General features: G+C 39.3%; 1 long non-coding RNA gene across 3 annotated transcripts; it reads right to left on the reverse strand.

Annotated features, from left to right (window-relative positions):
- Nucleotides 1-1,244: 1,244 nt before the first annotated feature.
- Nucleotides 1,245-26,657, reverse strand: LOC122237000. 3 transcript variants are annotated; one of them, XR_006215191.1, is made up of 4 exons: nucleotides 26,644-26,657; nucleotides 25,494-25,555; nucleotides 21,310-21,565; nucleotides 1,245-1,416 (listed from the first exon to the last, which is right to left on the reverse strand). It is a non-coding gene; the product is annotated as an uncharacterized LOC122237000 (long non-coding RNA). The 3 variants fall into 3 exon arrangements; XR_006215190.1 differs by lacking the exon at nucleotides 1,245-1,416 and adding an exon at nucleotides 18,242-18,716; XR_006215189.1 differs by lacking the exon at nucleotides 1,245-1,416 and adding an exon at nucleotides 19,595-19,856.
- Nucleotides 26,658-26,678: the final 21 nt, after the last annotated feature.

The raw sequence follows: 26,678 nt of genomic DNA on the forward strand, positions 1-26,678 counted from the left end.
AACACCCCATATGAGAGCAGCAGACCCAGCACCCAGTTTTAGGGGGCTTGCAGGACGGGTCAGCTTACAGCTTTGTGGGTCTCTGCTGTTTGTGGAACAGTGTAAGTACATGTAAGTATCTTAGGAAAGACTGTTTTTGGAACAACATTGTGGAATTGTCTTTTCTTATGGGCAGGTGGGCGAGAAGCACAGGGAATCAGACATCTGGAGTAGGCAGGACCAGAGACGTGCTTTGTGTGCACATGTGCTTATGTGCAGGGGTCTATTTCTAAGTATATTTTAACTAACATTAAAGTTTTATTTAATTTAACCTCATCTCTTTTCAACCTATCTCTCCAAATCTCTTTTATTTCCTCTCTTTGAACATTAAATAAAATGCAAGGCTTTCCTTTGCTGGATTTCGTGTCCTTTTTGCTAAGATGTTATTATTGTGCTCTCTCTCTCTCTCTCCAACACACACACACACACGTTCACTTCCCCTGTGGAGGAGGAGAGGAGTCCCCCAAGCTAGTGCCTGAAGTCTCCACTAGGTTCTACTAAAACTCCACCTGTGGGGCCTGGACCCCAAGCTCTGTCTGTCTGGGTCTGGGACACAGGAGCACTAGGGCCATGGGAGGCCATGGACATCTGGGAAATGGGGCTTAACCAGAAAAGCCACATGGCCTTGGATGCTGCCCAGGATCAGCACTGATTTTGGCAGTGGGGGGGGGGTGTCCCATGCCCATTCTTGCAGGGTGACCAGTCATGGGCATTCTGTGTGTGAGAGCAAGGAATGAATGCATTTAGTCCAATCCTGGGCTGGGTGATTGACACCCCACAAGCTAGTGGGAAATGAGGTCAGAGGCAGGGGCCTGCCAGGACCAGAAGTGAGTGCTCTGGGGACACATGGACAGCAGTGGAAGGGAGCTCAGGGCCTCAGACCTAGGAAAAGGCCAAGTGGGCCATGTGGAGAGTGCAGCCTGGTCTTGCTCTCCATCTCAGAAGATGTGAGCGTTGTCCCAGATCTGTCACTTTCTATTGTAGTACCTTTACCACTGAACCTACTCTTGGTCTGTACACCATGATCTGGGAGAGCATCTGGACTGCCTGGCTCCCAAGGCCTGCTGGAATGGAAGCAAAGTCATTTGCCATGTGAGCCTTCTATGCAGTTGGTACATCTAGATACAGTAGATGTATTTCTAGTGTCTCCAGAGGAGTCAGGGACAGTTGATCAAGACCCAGGGACAGATGGCAGCTGGTGAGAGTGTGGGAAGTGTGGAGGGGCACCATCTCCATTTCCATGCTCTGTGGTGGGGGCTTCATGGGGGTGGGCCTCCTGGCCAAGCTCTGGAAATGGACCCAAGGCTCAGAGAAGAGGCTGGACCTCTTCCCCTCCCCCAGTGCCATGTTCTTTACTCCTTGCTCTTCTCTCGTTCTCTGTTAAAAAAAAATTACCTGAAACTTAGAATAAGCTACAGAGAAGTCAGCACGTGCTTTCCATGCCATTTTGAACATTGTTCGGTGGGTCTAATGGGGATTATTGAGTTATCCAGGGAATGTAACTCTGTTTTATGTTCTGTTCATTATTGAGTAAAGACCAGACTCTGAAGTTATATGTTTACTTGTGGGTCTTTTTGTCCCTGAGAGGTGCAAATGATTACTGTCTAATAGAAAAGTTCACCCCACTGGTTATGGTTTTATTGCTCTCTGAGAAATAAGCTCATTTTGTAACTAACCTAGGAATTCCCCCTTGACATTCTATATTTGTGAGTAAGTGGATCAGGTTTGTAATCTTCTGAAAATTATGTTTTGACACTTCCATGTGACCCTCCCAAAGTTCTCCACATGCCAGACATTGGGTATGTCCCATAGCATTCAGGACCTGCTGCCCTCCCTCTTTGAGTTCCATCCCTCACCAGGTTGACTCAGGGAGACTCTGAAATAGGCCTCCTCACACACCTACCACTTGCCATGGAGGGGAGTAGTGGGACCACTGGATCACTGGGACCACAGTGATAAATAAAAATATTAGTGAGTCAAAAACTGTCCTGATGGATGTAAACACTGGCCCCTTGTTCAGTGGCTTAGAAGCTGTCAGCTGGGAATTCAGAGAAAATGACACCAAGAATGTCATATTTGGCCCTTGCTAAATACCTCCTCCTATCCAGGTAGTTAGGTAAGGTTTCACATTGCCTTTATTGCCCCCCCCCCCCCCCATTGCAGATAGGGACTTTTGGTTTATGAACTTAGGATGCCAGGAGGCAAGAAAATGAGCAGCCTGCTCTTGGAGCAATAGACTTTCCTGTTTTCCGGTTCCAAACTTTTCAGAGTTTTTGTTTGTTTGTTTGTTTCTAACACACATCTGGATTCCCCAGAAACAGAGACATTATGAGTGAACACCAGAGAGCACTGACTGCAAGTCCCATTGGCCTGAAGAGCCATATTTCTTCCCTGCTAACCTGATTCCTAGGGATTTGTCACCTGCACCAACGGTGTAGCTAGACTACCCAGGTGCAGCTGGCAAAACCCCAAATATGACAAAGACTCAGGAACTAGGCCTTGTGCCAGAGATAGGGTGACAAAAACCTCAGGGCCCCATAAAAGCCATTTCTTATTGTCAAATTAGCCACTGACTTTGATTTTGAAAGAGAACCACACTAGTGTATCCCTGTAAGCTGCTGGAAAGCCAGCATTTGCTGAAGCATGGGTCCAGAAAACCACATGTCCAGAGTAGAGATCTGACCAGAGCATGTACATTGAAAATTGCCTTCACACACACACATCATTTTAAAAATAGAATTAAATAAAACAGAAAGGATGGTGCAGGGATGTTCTAGTAAACTAGTAAGTGTCGTTGAGGTAGTTTTCATGAGGGAGAATTTAATGACCCAGAATCTGGCTCCCACTGCAAAAAGAACACATTGCCTTCTTAAAAAGAAGATGAAAAAAGATTAATTAGCTTTTGTGGAAAAAAAAGAAGGGAGAAAAACAAGTTTCCTATGGCAAATGTCAAACTTGTAAAAAAGTGTTTTTTGTTTTTTTTTTGGGAAGATACTGATCTATGCACTGAAAACAAATCAGGGTAAATACATAGTTTATAAGTTTTAGCAGTAAGTGTTAGCAGAATAGAAAAATAGGTAGCATTTACAAACCCATAAGTGGGAAATCCAGAGGAATGCCAACAATACACCCAAACCAAACCCAGGAGATAAAGCATAATAAAGAGGAGCACCAAACTAAGAAAATCAAAATGTGGTTGGAATTTGTAAATTGATAAAATGGAGACTCTTGAATTTTGTAAGAGTATGTTAAAAACAAGAAAACAGGCCCTTATATAACTATAGTTATATAGCCCTTAACTATGGTTTGGGCTCTCCCAGAAATGGAATCTTAAAATGGTCATCAGAAATCTTCTGATCAGCACTAGTAATGCAATCTGACTGCCATCCTCTAATGGAAAGTGGTCTGGTGATAACCAGCCTGTTTGTTTTTGCCCACTGTAACCTCCTTGTTCCTGCTCCTTCCTGCCTATAAAAGTCTTTCATTTTGTACAGTTCCTCTGAGTTCTTTTCTATCTGCTGGATTGGATGCTGCTCGACTCATGAATCACTGAATAAAGCCAATAAGATGTTTAAACTTTACTCAGCTGAATTTTATTTTCTAACAACTGTCACACCTGTAGGATATTCATAAGAGACACATCTACCACAAACTAATCCCAGCATGTTGAAGATTTGTTGATGGGCAAAGAAACCAAAAGAACTAGTAATTAAAGAACAAAGGAGAGAAAATATTAATATCAGGGATAGTAGAATTTAGGCAAAGAGCATTAAGTGGGATGAAGAAGAATTCTTCCCCTGTAAAATTTATTCTAAGATACCAAGAAAATACAAATACACTGTCACTGATGGACACCCAAGTCAAATAGTACAGAAATAATGAAATCACAAATAGAATAGAAGATTGAGAAATCTCTTTCAATAAGTTAGCACATCAAGTAGGGGGAAAATATGAAAAAACTAGATGATATAAATAAAATAATGAGGCCCTTTTGTTTCTGAGGGACATAAAAATTTGGACTTTGCTCTACTCTCTGAGGGAAGAGGAAGGAGAGAGAGAGAAGCCCAGGACTGTGGGGCTTGAGAAAATGGCCAGGAGACCCCAGATGGCACCCGTTCAGGTTGAGGGATAGAAAAGATGGCTCTACTGCTGACTGTGGGTGCTTTGTTCTCCCTGTCGGTTGTCCTTGGAAAATAGCACCTCCATCAAGTGTGCCCAAGGCTCCTGATTTCATGGCAGGGCCTGAAGGTGGCATGTTCCCAGCAACTCCCAGTCTCCCTCTCCATCACCTCCTAGCTCAGCCAGTGCCAATATGTGACTGTTATCATGACACCAACCCCTACCCTTGAGTATTCAAAGGGCCATCAAGGGCACTTGTGCATAACCAGGACCATTTCTCTTCTTATTTAATGCATTTTCTTCACTTTCAAGAGTAGATAATTAGATATTGATTTCTGTAGAGCAAAGGGACATGACAAAAGTCCTCTTTTGCCCTGTTTGCCAGCCTTCCAATGGATGTGCTGGGGGTGGGTCACCTCACTGCCAACAACTTCATCCAGGCCAGTGAGAGGGGCCCTTCAGTCCTCCCCAAGGAATCAGACATCTCCTATGGGCCTATCGGTATGGCTCATCAGGAAGGAGAGGACACTTTCAGTGCCTGAATGGCCCCTCTGTGGGCCTGGTGACATTATTAGTGGTGGGGATAGGACAGCCCCCGCTTTTGTGCTTCCAATCATGCCCAGAGCCATTTTATTCTCTCCCAGGAGGCCCTGCTCACTCCACACCATGACCCAGGAAGTGTTCCCACCCTGGGGTTGGTACCCCCTTGGCAGGGACTTTTCACACACCTTTGTTTTTACTCTTGACCAGGGCTGTTCCCCAGTGACTGACAGTCTTCCAGATCACTGGCTGCATCCCTGGGGGCCTGGCCTGGGCCATAGAGGGATGAGAGCCTAGGAGCCACAGGAGTTGGAAAACAGAGGCAACTGGGAAATGGGGCATGAAAAGAGGACTTGGTGGTCTGGGTTACTACCCTTGGCTGTGGAACCAGGCTTGGTGGTAGGAGGTGGAGGGTGGGTGGAGGCTGCTCCTTTCCCCACAAATGTTTTACCATCTGTGCAGGCAGGCAGTGCCTGGCTACATGGTGACTAGTGCTAGCCAATAGTCTTCTTTCTCAGACATGAGGATATGTGAGCACAAGGAAAATGAGTTTTCAAAGTCATAGCCAGGCCACAGGAGCCTCACTGGCCATGGAAACGAGGTCAAAAATAGGGTTGGCTTTGTTGTCCCCTCATGGATACCAGCATCTCTGAGCCCCAGGCTGCTGAAACCCATAGGGGCAGGGGTACAGTAGGGAGCCAGCTCAGAAGACAGGAGTTCTTGTCCCAAGTTGTCCATTTTAAGGCCTTCACCACATAAGTTGGTCTCAGTTGGCTCACCTTCAACTTGGGAGAATGATATGCCTGCCTGTCTCAGCAGGGTGGTTGACAACTAGGAGAGGGAGTGGGAATGCAGGTACTAGGTCAGCTTCAGTGCACTTCACGTGGTGGCAGGGCTGAGCGTCCCCTGTCTGGCTGTGGGTCTGTTAGGACATTTACATTTGTGGGTCATCAGTAGTCACCACTCAGATCAGGGCAGTGGCCTTGGGGACAGATGATAGAAGTGGCAAGATCTGAGTCCTTGCCTCTGTTGCCTCCTCCCGCTTACTCTAGGCTTTGTCCCACCAAAGAGTTGAAAAATGTTAGTTCTATGCTCTCCTTTATTCCTGAGCTGACATAGAGCTTGATTGTCGCAACTTCGAAGTAGGCCAGGGACAAAAGAGAGACTGCAATGCTCTTGGCCAAAGAACAGAGAGTCCTTGGATTGGCAATAGGGAGGGCTTGAGTTTGGGAGCTTTCCAGCTTTTGTTTAGATACAAGGGCACATCTGTAGCATGCACCCTCTTATCCATGTGAATGGGGATATGAATTTGTGAGCCACTCTTAGAAAAAGAATTGCCAGAGGGTAATGGTCTCATTCCCTGCCCCGCACAGCCTCCCATCTTGGAGACTGTAGTGATGGCCCCCCAGAGCTTCCTGACACAGTGGGCTTACCCCAAGGCATGCGCATGCGTTCAGGTGCCCAGTTTGCTCTGATCTGTTCTGTTGGGAACTCATGGCCTACACCTGACCCCTTTTGCAGTGTGCATACAAAAGAAACTCCTTCAGCGCTCACTCACTCAGCCTCTCCTTTCCACTGGAAAAAGAGAAGGGATGTAGGACTGTTCTCATTGCCAAGATGGGGAGCTTGACCTATGGTGGAACTAGCTTCAATTTGCTTCGTGTTACAGCAAGTTTCACCAATACTAGAAGGCCCTGAGCCAGGCTACAGGTGAGAGAATTGTTCTAAAGTCCCTGGACTTCCTCCTGCCAAAAAGAGATTTTATTTGAAATGAGGGTGATTTCTGCAGAATCCTTCCCAATTCAGGCACCCTTGTAACAAAGCTTAAAGGCACTGCTATAAGAAGAATCAAGTCAGACTATCATAGCTGGAATTATAAGACATAGCTAGAATTATAAGTCAGCTGCTCCAAAGAGAGAGCAGAATGCCAGGAAGGATAGGCAACTTTTCCAAAATGGGATGAGATCCCAGGTGTCCTGACTCCAGGGCTGGTATGTCCTGTGTTTTGCTGGATTGGCAACATCCCTGGCTGTTACTGCTTCAGTAGCTCAGCATGGCCAGTAAACAATGGACAACCTGAAGGAATGGATGATAGGACCACTTTACTTCCCAGGCTCATTTGCTTCTCAAAGTCATTAATCCAAATGTAACAGGGCTCCCTTGAGGCAGAATTTGAAGCCTTAGTTACACAACCTGTTACAAGGGGTCTCTCTCTGGGAAATGGCTAGCATCCATGCCCCTGGGAAGATCTTCAGTTGTACAGGTGAAGAAGACTTAAGGGTGGTCAAAGCAGAGGGAAAGAGGCCTGGAGAGAGAGAGAGACAGAGAGAGAGAGAGAGAGAGAGAGAGAGAAATAAACAACAAAATTCAGTAATGTTACCTGGTCCTATAGCCTGGGTGGTTCCAGAATTTCTGCAAAGAATGGGTTCACCCATAGCAATCTGGGTGGAAGAGGAGTTGGAGGACTTGTCTAGATCTGCTTTCCCACAGTTTATGTAGGAATGAGAAAGGTACAATTGTTCATATCAAGTGGAGAAAATACTGATCGATATAACCATGGAAAAAGGGGCACCAAGACCCTTGGCTTCCACCATAGCCCACCATACTTCTTACTGGACATTTTATAAATGAAAAATATAATAGATGAAATTAAAAAGAAAAAAAAACACTGAATGTATGGGCTCACTATAAGAATGGAGGGCACGGAGAAAATTATACTAAGCTTTAAATAGAATAATAGAGGGGTGCCTAGGTGGCTCAGTCGGTTAAGCTTCAGACTTCAGTTCAGGTCATGATCTCTTGGTTTGTGAGTTTGAGCTCCATGTCAGGCTCTGTGCTGACAGCTCAGAGCCTGGAGCCTGCTTGGGATTCTGTCTGTCTGTCTGTCTCTCTTTGCCCCTCCCCTGCTCATCCTCTGTCTCTCTATGTCTCAAAAATGAATAAAAAACATTAAAAAAAAAAGAATAATAGATACCTGAACAACAGAGAGAATATAGGCTTAAAAAAAAAAAAAAAAAAAAAGAACAGAGCTCAGGGACCTGTATGACCACAAAAAGGTCTCAAATTTGTTTCATCAGAGTCTTAGAAAGGGGGAAAGAGGGCATAAATGAAAAAAAAACTTTAAAATAAAATGGCTGAAAATTTCCTAAATTTAGCTAGAGGCATAACTGTACAAATTCTAGAAACTGAGCAAATCACAAACAGAATAACTCCAACAAAATCTACACAAAAATTGTAACTTAAACTTCTAAAAACTACAGATAAATAAAACAAATCTTTAAACCAGTCAGAGAAAAATGACATTCTAACTATAGAGGAAAACCAATTTGAGGGGCAGCTTATTTCTCATTGGAAACCTTGGAGCAAGAAAGAACTGGTATAAATTTTTTCCATCAAAGCATGTAAACCCAGTATCCTATATACGGTAAAAGAAAATACTTTAGGAATGAAGGGGTAATCAAGGCATTCTCAGATGAATGAAAACAAAGAAAATTTGTTGCCAGGAGACATACACTAAAATTATCACTGAAGAAAGTTCTCTAAACAGAAAAGAAACAGAAGAAGAGAAACCCTTAGGACATCACAAAAGAAAAAAGAACACAGGAAACAAAAATGTAGGTAAATAAATAGGCTTTTCTTCTACTCTTGAGTTTTCTAATTATATTTGGTGGTTGAAGTGAAATCATAACATTGTCTGAAGTGGTTCTAAATATATGTAGAGGAGATACTTAAGATAACATATTAAGTGGGAAGTTAATAAGATATAGAGAAATGTAAAGGTTCCTATACTTCACTTGAACTGGTAAAATGATGGAGCCAGCAACAGTGATAATTATGTGTGTGTGTGTGTGTGTGTGTGTGTGTGTGTGTATATATATATATATATATATAATTACTTCCAGTAACCACTAAAGAAGCTGTCACTTCTTTCGAGATATCACCCCAAAACAAGGCAAATACAAATGAGATTTGAAAACATTTGTCAAGTAATTCATAGGAAGGAAGAATCAATGAAACGGAAAAGAGAGAGAGAGAGGGAGAGAAAGGACAACAGAAAATAAAATAACAGACCTAAGTTTTAACATACTAATAATTACATTAAATTAAATTTAAATAGTCTAAATACACAAATTAAAAGATGGAGACTGGCAGAGTGGATTTCAAAGCATCACTCCAAATGACCTATCAGACAAAGGGTTAGTATCCAAAATCTATCAAGAACTTATCAAACTCAACACCCCAAAAACAAATGATCCAGTGAAGAAATGAGCAAAAGACGTGAATAGACACTTCTCCAAAGAAGACATCCAGATGGCCAGCCGACACATGAAAAAATGCTCAACATCACTCATCATCAGGGAAATACAAATCAAAGCCACAATGAAATATCATCCCACACCTTTCAGAATGGCTAACATTAACTACTCAGACAACAACAGATGTTGGTGAGGATGCAGAGAGAGAAGATCTCTTTTGGACTGCTGGTGGGAATGTAAACTGGTGCAGCCACTCTGGAAAACAGAATGGAGGTTCCTCAAAAAACTAAAAATAGAACTACCCTACGACCCAGCAATTGCACTACTAGGTATTTATCGAAGGGGTACAGGTATGCTGTTTCAAAGGGGCACATGCATCCCAATGTTTATAGCAGCACTATCAACAATAGCCAAAGTATGGAAAGAGGCCAAATGTCCACAAATGGTTGAATAGATAAAGAAGATGTGGTATATATACACAATGGGGTATTACTCAGCAATCAAAAAGAATGAAATCTTGCCATTTGCAACTATGTGGATGGAACTAGAGGGTATTATGCTAAGCGAAATTAGTCAGTTAGAGAAAGACAAATATCATAAGACTTCACTCATATGAGGACTTTAAGACACAGAACAAATGAACATAAGGGAAGGGAAGCAAAAATAATATGAAAACAGGGAGGGGGACAAAACATAAGAGAGTCTTAAATATGGAGAACAGAGGGTTACTGGAAGGGTTGTGGGAGGGGACATGGACTAAATGGGTAAGGGACATACTCCTGAAATCATTGTTGCACTGTATGCTAACTTACTTGGATGTAAATTAAAAAAAAAGAAATTAAATTTAAAAAAAGAAAAAAAAGTAAAAACATCACTCAACTATATGCTGTCCAAAAGAAACTCACTTTGAGTCTAATCATGTAGGAAAGTTGAAAGTAAAGGATGGATAAAATATGTGAGGCAAACATTAAGCAAAGGAAAACAGGACTGGCTATATAAATATCAGAGAAAGTAGACTTCTGAGAAAAAAAAATTAAAAGAGACAGAGAGGGACATAATGTAATGATAAAAAAGTCAAGAAGGTATAACAATCCTAAATGTGCATGCACCACACAACAGAGGTTCAAAATATGTGAAACAAAACTAATAGAACTGAGTAAGAGAAATACCTAATTCCATAATTACAGTTAAAGACTTCAGTTGTCTTTAACTTTGTCAACAATAGATGGAACAAATGATAGAAAAACTATACATAAAATCAGCAAGGATACAGAAGAAACTGACAATTTCCCTGACCAACAGGAATAATCAACATTCATAAACAGCTGACTACACATTCTTTTCAAGCGTCCACAGAACATGTACTGAGATGGACCACATTATGGGCCATAACACACACTTTATAAATTAAAAAAAAAAAAACTTATAAAAAAATCTTATGGGGCACCTGGGTGGCTCATTCTGTTAAATGCCTGACTTTTAATTTCACCTCAGGTCCTCAGATCTCACCGTTTGTGAGTTTGATCCCCACATCAGGCTCTGTGTTGACAGCGCCAAGACTGCTCCAGATTTTATCTTCCTCTCTCTCTGCCTTTCCTCCACTTGGTCTCTATCTCTCTCTCAAAAACAAATTAACAAAAAAGTCTTAAAATCAAACAGAATATGTTTTCTGACCACATGGAATCAAACTAAAAATCAATAACAGGAAGATCACAGGAAAATCTCCAAACACTTGGAGACTAAACAGCACAGTTCCAAATAATTCATGGTCCAAAGAAGAAGTTTCAATGGAAATAAAAAATACATTGAACTGAATTAAAATGAAAATACAACATATTTAAATTGTGAGACACAGCAAAAACTGCTGAGAGGGAAAATTATAGCACTAAATGCATGTATTAGAAAAAAAGAAAACTCACCAATCAATAATGAAAATTCTCACCTAAAGAACCTAGAAAAAGAAGAGCAAAATAAATCCAATACAAGCAAAAGGGAGGGAATAATGAAAAAAATCAATGAAATTGAAAACAAAACAAAACAAAAAACCAACGAAACAGAGTTGCTTGTTTGAAAAGATCAATAAAATTGACTAACTTCTAGCAAGACTGTCTAAAAAGTGAGAAAAGTCACAAATTACTAATAACACAGGGGAAGACAGTATCACTACAGACCCAGTTATAAAAAGAATAAGGGAATGAACAACTTTATTTACATACATTTGACAACTTAGATGAAATGAACCAATTCCTCAAAAAACACAAACTACCAGAACTCAACCAAAAGATATATAGATGGCAAATAAGGTCATGCAATGTGTTCAACATTACTAGCCATTAGGGAAATTGTAATTAAAGTTCAATGAGATACCACTATACATTATCAGAATGGCTGGAGAAAAAAGAGTGACACTGCCAAATACTGCTGAGAAGGCAGAAAAGCTGGGTAATTCCAATCAACATTGCTTGTGGGAACGTAATACTGTAAAGCCCCTCTGGAAAACTGTTTAGCAGTTTCTTTAAAAATTGTGGGGCACCTGGGTGGCTCAGTCGGTTGAGCATTTGACTCTTGATTTCTGCTCAGATAATGATTCCAGGGTGGTGGGACCCATATTCCAGGGTGGTGGGACTCGAGATGTATTGGGCTTCACACTGAGTGTAGAGCCTGCTTAAGGTTCTCTGTTCATCTGCCCACCCCCTTCTCCCTCTGTCTCTAAAATCATAACAAAAAAATTAGATGTGCAATTACCATAAGACCCAACAATTTCACTCCTGGAATTTACCCCAGAAAATGAACTTGTATCCACACAAAGATGTGAATATGAATGTTTATGGCAACTTTATTCATAATAGCCCCAAACTGGAAACCATTCAGACACTTTTCAGTGAATGGCACACCCTTACTATGAATACTGAAGAATAAAAAGGAATAAACTATTGACACAGGTAACCACCTAGAGGAATTTCCAGAGAATTATGATGAGTGAAAAAAATCCCAAAGATTGTATATTGCCTGTTTCCATCATATAATATTCTTAAAGTGACAAAATTACAGAAATAAGGAACAGATTAATGGTTTCCAGGGATTGAGGTGGGGATGGAAGCATGATGAAGTGGTGAAGCTATACAGGCGTCCTTGTGGTGATGGAAATGTTCTGTATTTTGACTGCCTCACTGTCAATATCCTGGTTGTGATGTTGGAGTATAGTTTTGTAAGATGCTACCATTGGAGGAAACTGGGTAAAGGATACACAGAATCTGTGATTATTTCTTACAACTGCAAGTGAACTGGAGTTATCTCAAAATAAATAAGTTTAAGTTTTAAGAAGTTTTTAAAAAAAGTCCCGAGAACTTGGTATTCACTTCTCTCTCCTAACAAAGAACAAGCTCAATAGATTGACAAACCAACAACCCTTCATGGATTCAGAAGAGATTGGAAGATACAGGACAAACTGCTGCCCCCAATATTGGAGAGACCCAGAGGCAAGTACAGGGGGTTATGGTTTACCAGAACAGACACTAGCAGAAACTGCTGCTGGAGCCAGTGTCAGAGAAGGCAAGCCTAAACTTCAGTTGACAAACTGCTAGAGGCTCAGTGAGCACAGCTCTGAGAAAAACTCCAGGGAAGCCCAGGCATTGCAGTTATGAGACGGGTGTCCACACAATATTGTGAGATTGACCACTGGCAATTCAACCTGATTCCCACAGTAAATAGAGAAAATCCCCCTCCTGTTTGAGGCAGGAGGAAGGAAAAGGAACCATTTGAAATACCCGAGTCCTCAGTTCTTTTTTTAAAATAAAAAATAAATTGTAAGTAGTTAATATACAATGCAATATTATTTTCAGAAGTAGAATTCAACGATTCATCACTTACATAAAACACTCAGTGCTCATCACAAGGGCCCTCATTAATACCCATCACCCATCTAGCCCATCTCCCACACACCTCCCTCCACCAACCTTCAGTTTATTCTCTATTGTTAAGAGTATCTTGTAGTGTGTTTCCCTATCTTCTCTTCCTCCCCTTCCCATCTGTTCATCTGTTTTGTTTCTTAAATTTCACATATGAGTGAAATCATATATTTGTCTTTCTCTGATTGACTTACTTCACTTACATAATACATTCTAATTCATCCACACCATGGCAAATGGCAAGATTTCATTTTATTTGATGGCTGAGTAATATTCCATTGTGTATCTATATCTATATCTATCTATATCTATATCTATATCTATATCTATATCTATATCTATATCTATATCTATATCTATCTATATCTATCTATCTATCTATATCTATCTATCTATCTATCTATCTATCTATCTATATATCTATATATCTATATATCTATATATATCACATCTTTATCCACTCAGTCAATGGACACCTGGGCTCTCTTCATAGTTTGGCTATTGTTGATAATGCTGCTACAAACGTTGGAGTGCATGTATCCCTTCAAATCTGTATTTGGGAATCCTTTGGGTAAATACCTAATAGTACAATTGTCAGATCATAGGATAGTGTATTTTTAGTTTTTTGAAGAACACCCATAATGTTTTCCAGAGTGGTTGCACGAGTTTGCATTTCCACCAGCAGTGCAAGAGGTTTCCCCTTTCTCAGCATCCTCACTAACACCTGTGGTTTCTTTTGTTGTTAATTTTATTTATTTTTATTTAAAATTTTAATGATTTTTTAAAACCTTATTTATTGTGCAAAATATCATGGTAAATAATGCAAAAGTATGGCTCAGTGAACAAATTTTTACAAATCCAGCACCTGTGTAACCAACACCTATGGTTAGAAATAGAATATTGCTACCTAATTGCCTAGTGGTTTTGAATTTCACATAAATAGAATTATTCACTATATAGTTTTTTTTAAATATCTGGCTTCTTTTGTTTATTTTGTCTGTACATTCATTCATGTTATAATGTATGGCATGTTTCAGTACTATTCCATTGTTTCCATATACCCACTGTACTTTTCCACTTTCCTTTTGGTGGAAATTTGGATTGATTCCAGCTTTTGGCTCTTTTTTTTTTTTTACATTTTAAAAAATTTGCATTTAATTTTTATTTTAATTTACATCCAAGTTAGTTAGCATATAGTGCAACAATGATTTCAGTAGATTTCTTAATGCTCTTTACCCATTTAGCCCACCCCCGCCCCGCACAACCCCTCCAGCAACCCTCTGTTTTTTCTCCATATTTAAGACTCTCTTATGTTTTGTCCCCCTCCCTGTTTTCATATTATTTTTGCTTCCCTTCCCTTATGTTCATCTGTTCTGTGTCTTAAAGTCCTCATATGAGTGAAGTCTTATGATATTTGTCTTTCTCTAACTGACTAATTTCGCTTAGCATAATACCCTCTAGTTCCATCCACATAGTTGCAAATGGCAAGATTTCATTCTTTTTGATTGCTGAGTAATACCCCATTGTGTATATATACCACATCTTCTTTATCTATTCAACCATTTGTGGACATTTGGCCTCTTTCCATACTTTGGCTATTGTTGATAGTGCTGCTATAAACATTGGGATGCATGTGCCCCTTTGAAACAGCATACCTGTACCCCTTCGATAAATACCTAGTAGTGCAATTGCTGGGTCGTAGGGTAGTTCTATTTTTAGTTTTTTGAGGAACCTCCATTCTGTTTTCCAGAGTGGCTGCACCAGTTTACATTCCCACCAGCAGTCCAAAAGAGATCTTCTCTCTCTGCATCCTCACCAACATCTGTTGTTGTCTGAGTAGTTAACGTTAGCCATTCTGACAGGTGTGAGATGGTATTTCATTGTGGTTTTGATTTGTATTTCCCTGATGATGAGTGATGTTGAGCATTTTTTCATGTGTCGGCTGGCCATCTGGATGTCTTCTTTGGAGAAGTGTCTATTCACGTCTTTTGCTCATTTCTTCACTGGATCATTTGTTTTTGGGGTGTTGAGTTTGATAAGTTCTTGATAGATTTTGGATACTAACCCTTTATCTGATGTGTTGTTTGAAAATATTTTCTCCCATTCCGTTGGTTGCCTTTTGGTTTTGCTGATTGTTTCCTTCACTGTGCAGAAGCTTTTTATTTTGATCAGGTCTCAATAGTTCATTTTTGCTTTTGTTTCCCTTGTCTTTGGAGACGTGTTGAGTAAGAAGTTGCTGCGGGCAAGGCTAAAGAAGTTTTTACCTGCTTTCTCCTCTAGGATTTTGATGGCTTCCTGTCTTATGTTTAGGTCTTTCATCTATTTTGAGTTTATTTTTGTGTATGGTGTAAGAAAGTGGTCTAGGTTCATTTTTCTGTATGTCGCTCTCCAGTTTTCCCAACACCACTTGCTGAAGAGGCTGTCTTTATTCCATTCAATATTATTTCCTGATTTGTCAAAGATTAGTTGGTAATACGATTGCGGATCCATTTCTGGGTTCTCTATTCTGTTCCATCCATCTGAGTGTCTGTGTTCTTGTGCCAGTACCATACTGTCTTGATTACAACTTTATAATACAGCTTGAAGTCCGGGATTGTGATGCCTCCTGCTTTGGTTTTCTTTTTCAAAATTGCTTGGGCTATTCGGGGTCTTTTGCAGTTTCATACAAATTTTAGGATTGTTTGTTCTAGTTCTGTGAAGAATGCTAGTGTTGTTAATTTTAGCCATTCTGACAGGTGCGAGGTGGTGTCTCATTGTGGTTTTGATTTGTATTTCCCTGATGATGTGATGTTGAGTATTTTTTCATGTGTCTGTTAGTCATGTGGATGTCTTCTTTGGAAAAATGTCTATTCATGGCTTCTACCCATTTCTTAACTGGGTTGTTTTTTGGGTGTCAAGTTTGATAAATTCTTTACAGGTTTTAGATACAAACCCTTTATCAGATGTATAGTTTGCAAATATCTTCTCCCGTTATGTAGACTACCTTTTAGTTTTGTTGATTGTTTCCTTTGCTGTGCAGAAGCTTTTTATCTTGATGAAGTCCCAAAAGCTCATGTTTGCTTTCATTTTTATCTTGATGAAGTCCCAAAAGCTCATGTTTGCTTTCATTTCCCTGCCTTCTATGACATGTCTAGTAAGAAGTTGCTCTGGCTGAGGTCAGAGAGGTTGCTGCCTGTGTTGTCCTGTAGGATTTTGATGGTTTCCTGTCTCATATTTAGATCTTTCACCAATTTTAAGTTCCTTTTTGTTTTGATATAAGAAAGTGGTACAGTTTCATTTTTATGCATGTCACTGTCCATTTTTCTCAACATCACTTGTTGAAGAGACTGTCTTTTTTCCATTGGATGTTCTTTCCTGCTTTATCAAAGAAGAGTTGACCATATAGTTTTTTGGGTCCATTTATGGGTTTTTTATTCTGCTCTATTGATCTATGTGTCTATTTTTGTGCCATGCCATATGTCTTGATGATTACAGCTTTGTAAGACAGCTTGGAATCTGGAATTGTGATACCTTCAGTTTTATTTTTCTTTTTCAGGATTTCTTTGTTTATTCAGTGTCTTTTCTGGTTCCATACAAATTTTAGGATTGTTCTATATAGCTCTGCAAAGAATGCTGTTGGTGTTTTGATAGAGGTTGCATTAAATATGTATATTACTTTGGGTAGTATAGTCATTTTAACAATGTTTGTTCTTCTGATCCATGAGAATGGAATGTTTTACCAATTTTTTTGTGTCTTCTTCACTTTCTTTCATAGTCTTTCAATAGTTTTCAGCATATAGATCTTTTGTGTCTTTGGCTAGGTTTATTCCTAGGTATCTTATTGCTTTTAGTGCAGTTGTAAATGGGATTGGTTCCTTGATTTATTTATTTTTCTGCTTTGTTATTGGTGTATATAAATGCAACAGATTTCTGCATGTTGATCTTATATTCTGAGACTTTGCTGAATTCATGTATTCATTCTAGAAACTTTTTGGTGGAGTCTGTCAGGTTTGCAACATAATGTATTATGTCATATGCAAATAGTGGAAGTTTGACTTCTTCCTTGTTGATTTGTATGCCATTTAATTTTTTGTTGTTGTCCTATTGCTGAGGCTAAGACTTCCAGTACTATGTTAAATAGCAGTGGTAAGAATGGATGTGATTGTCTTATTCCTGACCTTAGGGGAAAGGCTCTCAGTTTTTCCCCATTGAGGATGATATTAACTGTGGGTCTTTTGTAGATGGCCTTTTTGGTGTTGAGTTATGTTCCATCTGTCCCTGCTTTGTTGAGAGTTTTTATCAAGAATGGATGCTGTATTTTGTCAAATGCCTTTCTGCATTTATTGACAAGATCATATGGTTCTTATTCTTTCTTTTATTAATGTGGTGCATCATGTACATTGATTTGTGAATATTGAATCAGCCCTACAGCCCAGAGTGAATCATACTTGATCATGGTGAATAATTATTTTAATGTATTGTTGAATTCAATATGCTAGTATCTTGTTGAGAATTTTTACATCCAGATTCATCAAGGATATAGACACAACCAATATCTACAGGCCTATGCCAATATCCCTGATAAGCTCTCTGTCCTTAACCAGGCATTCCCTCAGGGGAAACAAGTTAACCAGGGCTTGGCCTGCTGGGGATATTGTCAGATCCTCATTGACACTGGGAAGGGAACTATACATCTTCTAGCTGGCTTTAGCCATGCTGTCCCCACCTATGTGGGGTGACAACAGGGGAGCCATTTGTGAAGTTCACAGATGAAAGGCACAGGATCACTGAAAAACAGATTTAACCCTGGGACTATAGAGCATTTCCCTCCCCCACACCCACCACTACACTCTTGAAGGCATGTTTACTATAGTTCACTTTACCCAAGACATTGAGTCCGGCTACCAAGAAAAAGTTGGAGTGACATCTCTAAGAGGCAACATGGGAGACCCTGCATCCATCATTCCACAAAGGGCATCAATTAGACAGCTCTCTGTGAACAAAAACACCTCTGGGATCCACTTAAGAAACTTCAACGTCCTGAAACCTGCCAGTACCACACAGGAAGGGTAGGAACACAGCTCTTTCTTACCTGCATCATCTCACACCCATAGCCTGTATGGTTCAGCTGGAAAGGGTTCCCTTTGCTGAGAAAGAACAGTTTAAAAGGCACAAACACATGTAATGACTTCTTAAGTATATGAGAAAATGCTGAGTGCAATCCAGGATACAGCAGCTGTCAAAAGGCCAGCATGAGCTATGCTTAAAAATCAATGTTATCTTCAATATTATCAATATTATCACATCACGAATTTAATTATTTAATAATTTATTCAATTATTATAAAAAGTAATAATGATTTCCACAGCACCTGTTAGACTTGGTTAGGATGGTGGGTGAGCAGAATTAAGTAAAGCCTTTCTAAATTTCTGTTGTTTGAATAGAGGCTAGCATTATTGATAACCTAGTGACAAAACAAAAGGCATATGAAAAATTACATTTCTTTCCTTCTTTTTTTTTTTTTTGGAGGGGCTTAAAAGAACACTTATTTTTACCATGTAGTTCTGGGGCCAGAAGTCCAAAATGGATTGGCAAGGCTGTATCTCTTCTGGAGGCTCTGGGGGAGAATTCATTTGTTTGTCTTTTCCATTTTCTGGAGGTCACCTGCATTTGGCTCTTGGTTGTCTCTCCAATCTCCAAATTCAGCAATGCAGCATCCTTGCACCAACCTTTTCTTCTTTCACATCTGTCTCTGTCACATCCTCACTCGTTCTCTTGCCTCCCACTTTCCCTCATAAGCAGTCTTGTGTTTACGTTGCACCTGCCTGATAATCTTGGATAATTGTCCCTTTCAAGATCTTCATGAGTTATATTTCTTAATACATAAAACCAATAGAAAAGAATTAAAATGAAAAATTTCTAATTACGTTCATGATTAAAGAAAATAAAATAGCTGTGTAAGGATTAAAAGTGTATCCATTAGAGATCATAAAAATGTGAGTGGATTAAATTCCTTCTTCAAAAGCAGATAATTTCATATTTTTTAATGTCCAGAAATATAACATTTACAAGAGATAACTGTCAATCTAAATGACAAAGAAAGATTGTAGGTGAATAGATGGATGAAAATAGGACACAGGAACTAGAATAGATGCTGGTTTAGAAAGTTTTAGAAAATGCAGTGAGGAAGAACTGGTGCAAATACTAGCAAATAGGTTAAAGAAATCTCTTTTTGTATGACTGTTTTTCTGGAGAATCTAAGAGAGTCTGGTGAAAAATATACCCAGTCACTGGACTTGTATAAGTTATCTGAGCAGGTGTGCACCCTACCATCCATGCTTTATGGAAGCCCAGCCCTGACTGTCATGTTTAGAACAGTGTGACTATGCAGGAGACCTTAGAAAATATCTCTTGACAATACTTAATGTCATAAAAGATGACTCATCCTGAAAATGTAGTTAATTCTGAACTTAAATGCACCCCAAATTATATATATGCTTCAAAATAGAGACAGCAGAAGTCAGAAGAACCACCAGATGGCACAGACACATCTCCAATGATAGTGGGTGTCTGTGCAGGTACCTGTCCCAGCAAGTGAGAACACGCAGCCCTGAACCAGAAAGGCCAAAAAGGGAGGCACCCAGGTAGAGCCTGCCACCCTCCTGGAGTGGGTTTGTGGGACCAGGAACCATTTTTCAGGAGGTTCCAGCCCATTGTTGAGGATTGACTGTGGGTTAAAGATAGCAGGTGAAGGAGCAGGAACAGAGCCCAGCCCCCCTTTCCTCAGGAAGGGGATGAGGAACATCCAAAGCCTTGGAAGGTACAAGACACATGTCTGTATTTTGGTCTCTGTCTTGGTTTTTGAGAGCTCCCAGGCCTCACTGAATCCCTAACCTTGACTCAGAACTGTCCTCTTGTTCCTACTTGCTTTCCATTTGGTTCACACTTTCCTCCCTGTTTCTCTTTTCCTCTTCTCTCATTTTCTTTTCCACTTCCTTCTCATCTCTCCACTGGCCTTGATGTGGGAACAAGGTATATGTCAATCACTAAGTCCATGTACAGAAGCTTATCTTCCTGGTTTTGGGAATTTAATGAGTTACATACACTGCTAATGTTCTCTCTCTCTCTCTCTCTCTCTCTCTCTCTCTCTCCCTCTCTCTTTCTCTCTCTGTCACACACACACACACACACACACACACACACATGAGATTTTTCTACAGTGCTTGAGGGAGTTTCTGCTTATTACATTTGCATGCATGGTGACTATGTGATTTTTCAAGAAAATATTTAAGCAATAAATTGGATGTGTGCAAAGAGATATGCACAGAATGATCATTATGCTGCTAATAATACTAGCAATGATTCAGATGACATGTGTTCAGAATAGAGGCTAGACTAAATCAATCATGGGACATTATTCAGCCATCACATGTGGAAAGGTCTTGTTTATGTGATGGGGAAAGAGGGACATGGCAACAGACAACAGACCAATGAACAAATGAATAACATTATTTCCAGTATTCATAAGTGCTAATAGAATGGGTTAGTGGGTTAGAGATTGATTGGCAAGGGGGTAGGAAGGGTGAGGACTACCCGAAACCGGTGTATCATGCAGATACCTGACATTCCATTTGCCCCACATTCAACTGTCATGTTTCCTGCCCAAACCTTCTCCAGTCTCCACCTTAGCTCATGACACACCATCTGCTGCATAAGCCACTTATTATCTAGGGTCATGTTTGACTTTTGATTCTTCTTTTTCCAGGCCTGGTTAGCTCAACCAGCTCATAACTCCAGGCATTACTTGCCCCTTTGTTTGCTTATACTCCAGCAGCAGCCATCTCCTACCAACTGCAATATCCCAACCTTTTCACTGAGAATCAAACCTCTGCCACTGTTGTTTTATTTCAATCAATCATCTCTCATCATACAGAGAATATTTTAAAAATTAGAAATCACCTGGATCAAAGCAAGAATTCCTAAGTCTCTTAATGCAGCATCTTGAGAATTCACCAATATTTGAAGGGTCCTTGTCTAAGAACTTGTCTCTAAATTATCAAGCTCTGAAAGAGAATCTTTACTATGAAGCTGGCAAAATCCTTGCCATTTCCTTGGTTCATGGCGGTCCTTCACCTGGTTTCTTTTCTAAAACCTTGTTTAACTGCCTTGCTTATGGACCAGAAAATACCCAACCAATTTTAGACGATGTTTCAGACTTTGACGTGGCGCAAATGATAATCAGGGTAAATACTGCAACAACTGTGGCTGACTTAAACTCAATAGTAAATGAATGCTATAACTATCTCTAGCTTATTGGATGTCTAAGACTTATAACATCAATAAGTGACAAATACATGTTGGCAAAAGATATACTAGTTTACCATGTAATTAAGAGAGTCCAAGCACACTTTGAAAGTTTTAAGCAGGGTCTGAAAACTCTTGGTGTTTTGGAGAAAATTCAGACTTACCCAGAAGCACTTTATAGCATCTTCTGTCATAAACCTGAGAATCTTTCTGCAGAAATCCTTAGTGATCTTTTTACAGTCCTCACATTATCCAACGTACAGTCTTTGGGGTTTTGGAACAGTTATTTACAGGCCGTTGAGGATGGTAAATCTGCAGTAACAATGGAATACATTCTTATTTTTGCAACTGGTTGCAATTCCATTCCACCTGCTGGATTTAAACCCACTCCTTCAACTGAGTGTCTTCATATGAATTTTCCTGTTGGAAACAAGTGTAATAAATGTTTAGCTCTTCCAATCATGGACTTTGCCATAAAAAACACTCTAAGACTAGAAAAGGAAGAAAGTACTCACTACATTGGACATTAAATGTTTTGAACAAAGGCATCCTTCTTTAAAAGCTGCTATTGATACTTTTTGTTTCAGGAATCTGTCCATAATCATTTTTGAACAAACTTGTCAACTTCTTGGCCCAATAAAATTTATGATATGAACATTAAAAAAAATAGAAATCATACCATGGCAGTCCTCTATAACGCCATATTTAAGCATCTATTGTTTTGTTTTTCAAGTTTTTGGATCATCCAACAGGCAAAGCACAGTTGTGGGAAGAGGGACAAATTAGGATTTGAACAACATATGGTGGGACAGAGGGATAAAGGAGGTAATTGAATAGATGGGGCTGCTAACACCCTTATCCTATGGAGATAGGTTCAAAAGAAGTTCCTGGAAGTTGACGAATCAAAAGAGGTTTGATTATATTTTTAAACTTATACAAGTAACAAGTAGAATATCTATCGATTGATCCATCAATCAGTCCATCCATCAATCGATCCGTCCATCAGTCCATCAATTGATTGATCAATTGATCCATTGATCCATCCATCCATTCATCCATCCATCCATCCATTCATCCATCCATCCATCCAATGAGCAGAAGGGGAAAGATAAAGAGCTAGCATGTGCACCAAACCCTCATCTTTTGTATCAAGAACTCACAATATCTTTTATGAGTCATGTGGAATGGAACTGAGAGGTTAAGAGTGGATTAGGTACTTGCTTTTCTGCATCTTAAGGTCTTCTCTACATTTATTTTTGCTATGGAGCTTTGAAATTTTTATAGAAGTTATTCCACTTTATTATTAGTTCTATTTTATTATTAAGAGCTAGAGCATTATGGAAATAATTAACTTAGAATATGATGTTCCTGTGTATTCCCATACATCAGGCACTGGCCTGTGAATGGTTCAAACCTTAAAATTTCCTTTTCTTTTTTTTTTGAGCTTGACAAATCATGATGTATTCATAACAAATCCAGACCTTTCTCTGCTTAATGTTTTACACCTTGCTTATTTATATAGAGCAGATATCATTCCTTGTTAATACATGCCCATGCTTTGATTGATTTTTTTAGATCTCATTTCATAGATATTACATATATTTTGGTTTATTAAGTTTTTATCATAATTACAGTGTAGTTAACATATAGTGTTATATTGGTATCAGGTGTATTATATAGTGATTCAACAATTTCATACATCACTCAGTGCTCATCACAAGTTCACTCCTTCATCTCCATCATCTGTTTCACCCATCCCTCCACCCACCTCCCCTCTGGTAACTATCAGTTTGTTCTCTGTGGTTAAGAGTCTATTTCTTGATTTCTCTCTCTCTCTCTCATTCATTCTTTCTTTTTTTTCCTTTGCTTGTTTGTTTTGTTTCTCAAATTCCACATATAAGTGAAATTATATGGTATTTGTCTTTCTTTGACAGACTTATTTCACTAAGCATTATACTCTAGCTCCACCCATGTTCTTGCAAATTACAAGATTTTATTCTTTTTTTATGGATGTATTATATATATATACATATATATATGTATATATATATGTATATATATCTCACATCTTCTTTATCCAGTCATATATATATATATATATATATATATATATACACACACGTATATATATGTATATGTATATATATACCTATACCGCACATCACATCTTCTTTATCCAGTCATTTATTGATGGACACCTGGGTTACTTCCATAATTTGGCTATTGTAAATAATGCTGCAATAAATATAGGGGTGCGCATATTCTTTTGAATTAGTATTTTTGTATTCTTTGGGTCAATACCTAGTAGTGTGATTACTAGATTTTAGGGTAGTTCTATTTTTAATTTTTTGAGGAATTTCCACACTGTTTTCCACAGTGCCTGCAGAATATTAAACATTTTATTTAGTAGTCTACTATAGATACATATTTGGGCTGTTTTCCTCATGTCTTTTTTTTTTTTTGATTAGAAACTGTAATACAGTGAATAATTTTCAATTTTGTGCTGATAGTAAAGTATTTCTGTGAGACAATGTCCCAGATTGTGGAACACTGTGCTGAATAATATGTAACTTTTAAATGTTTAACAGTTATTGCTAAATCACTGTTAACAAAGACTGTTTGATTCCTACTCTGTCAGTGCAGATGAAGGTGCTTTATCAACAGGGCATTGTCATTGTGTTTAATTTTCCCCCCATGTATGGGAGAATAGTGACATTTCATTGCTGGGTTAACTTGAATTTTTATTGTTGAAGTTAAACTTATTTCCACATGAGTATCACAGACATATATATTTCCTTTCTGTGATTTGTGTGTTCATGACTTTTTTTCTGAGTTTCCTATTGGATTCTTGTCTTAAAAAATTACTCCTAAAAGCACTTTGATATTATGGAAATTAAAATTTACTGTGTCACATTTGTCAAGTTCTTAGCACTTGTCTTACTTCCTTCCCACTAAGATGACTATAATCAAAAAGACAATAACCAGTTTTGGCAAGGATGCACGGAAATTAGAAACCTTATATGCTGCCGATGGGAATGTAAAATGGTGCACCCACTTTGGAAAACCATCCAGTAGTTCATCAAAAAATTAAATATAGAGTTACAATGCAACCCAATAATTCCATTCTTAGGTATATACTCAAGTGTCCATACAAAAGCTTAGAATAAAGATTCATAACAGTATTATTCATAATAACCAAAAATTGGTGTCAAAAGGAAATTCAATGAATAAGTTTGAAGGTCTAATTGGATTTACTAAATGATTCATGAGTTAGGCATTACCTGTCTAGAAAGTAGAAGGGAACTCTGCTGAGTTAAACAAACAAACAAATAAACAAGTGTTTTTAAAGGTAGAGGGCAATAGAAGAAGAAGAAGAAGAAGAAGAAGAAGAAGAAAGAGGAGGAGGAGGAAGAGGAGGAAGAGAAGAGGCACAGGAAGAAGGGAGAGGGAGATGAAGAAGGGGTAGAGGAGGATGAGGGGTAGGAGAAGAAGAAAGGAATTTATTTGCAAGGAATAAGTTTAAGCAAAGTCGCCCTTCTAAGGAAAAAAAAAAGGGGGCCTATCAGTTAATTTCCTAGTGCTGACCAGGAAATTCCATGTTGACTGGTTAGATTCCATCTCTATGTGGTTGAAACTGTAGTTAGGTTAGGTATTAAGTCTTGGTTTACTTACTTGGGGCCTTAACCTAAGTGATGATATTTGGACCTGTGGTTTTCTTTTTAACAGTAGAAACAATCAAAATGTGCACTAATTGGTGAATAGATCAATGAAATGTGGTGTACACATACAAGAGAATATTACTTGGCAATAAAAAGAAATGAAGTAGCAAGACATGCTATAACATGGATGACTTGAAAAAATGCTAAGTAAAAGAAGCCATGACCAGTAAAAGGTCAGGTATCATATGATTCCATTTATATGAAATGTCCAGAATAGGTAAATCAATAGAGAAAGAGATTAATGGTTGTCTAGGGCTAAAGGGGGTCAAGAGGCTTGGGTGACAGCTTAGTAGTGCTGGGTTTCTTTTTGGGGTAATGAAAATGTAAACTTGATTGTGGGTTTGGACATTAAACTCTGTGAATATGCTACAAACTACTGAATTGTTTACATACATGGATGCATGGTATGGGAATTAGATTTAGATAAAGTTGTTTAGAAGACTACCCTACACATGAGTAGTGAGCCCAGATGCATCCCAGTTGCACTTCGAACACAAGGGACACTTTGAGTGACAAGCACCCAGCTGGGCCTTTCTTCAAATCCTGATGCTGAAGTCATGAGCAAAATGACCTGTGGGTCCACACCCATCACAGCATCATCCACTCTCCCACCCCACAGCCCCTCTTACCTTATGAATACCACCTTCTTCAGAAGATATGGGGTCACAAATGCCTGGGTTCCTGTCCAGACCTATGGCACAGATGTCAGGTATAATGTGGATCAACAGAGGTGGCTACAGAGAGGCCTCACCACAGGCCAGTTGTTTTCTAACAATTGATGTGTGGCCAAGGGGAGAAATGGATTCCTTTTGAGTATATTGTCTGCTTGAATTCTTGGTTCACTTTGAGCCAAGCCAATGGGGAAATTGTCTTTTACTTTTGGATTTTAAAGAGCTTTTTCCATAAAAGAGAATTTAGTCCTTTGCCAAATATGAAACATCTTCCAAATAACTTAGTCTGTGTTCCCATTAATCTCTTGACTCTGTGTACATATGTGTATGCACAACAAAATGTGTGGCCAAATGAGTCGCTCTTTACCATTTTGGTGTCTGGGTTTTATGCATGCTTAGAAAGGTCTCCTCAAATAGAGCACACAGTTGTGTTTGTGTTAACACCTGTTAGCCAGGTGACTCAAGTTTTATGTGCCTAAGATTTCCTGTTTGGAGTTTTAGCTTATATATCTCAGGTATGACCCTCATTATGCTGATTTATATTTTGTTCTGGAAACACAAATATTAATTCCCAGGTTTCTGAATTCTTGGGAGCTCCCTCATTGTCTTTGTAAGCTCTAACTACAGAGTGGGATGGAGGGTGCTCCTCAGTGGAGCCTGGCTTGGGGCCTGAGAATCACTACCAGAAGAGGGAACCCCAACAAGGGGGAGGGAGGCAGAATGGGGAATGCTTATCCGGGACAAGATTAATGATGGAAATATAGCTAATGGGTCTGCTCATTTGTTCATCCTATAGAGGTATGTTATGTGAGCACTGCCATTGCCAAATGATGCCTTCTACTTGGTGTTTCTGGGGCAGCTCCTGGCAAGCCATAGGTACCACCTCTTCAAGGGCCTCTTGGTCCCAGATTCCCTAAGACTGGCAGTGTGGTGCCTCATCCTGCCTCTAGGACTATGGAGTCATATAACAGAATCCTGACAGAAATGGCCATGGAGGTGCTTTAATTCCCAAGGGGTCAATTCCAAAGCCCAGGAATTTAGAAAGCAAGCAGGTATGGAACAGGCAAGATTTCTGCACTAGGGGCAGATACTGGTGGCTCTTACTGACCTTGTGGGCCTCTGAGAGCTGAGTAACCAATCAGA

Source organism: Panthera tigris, chromosome A3 (genome assembly GCF_018350195.1).
Source record: "Panthera tigris isolate Pti1 chromosome A3, P.tigris_Pti1_mat1.1, whole genome shotgun sequence".
NCBI classification, from domain to species: Eukaryota; Metazoa; Chordata; class Mammalia; order Carnivora; family Felidae; genus Panthera; species Panthera tigris.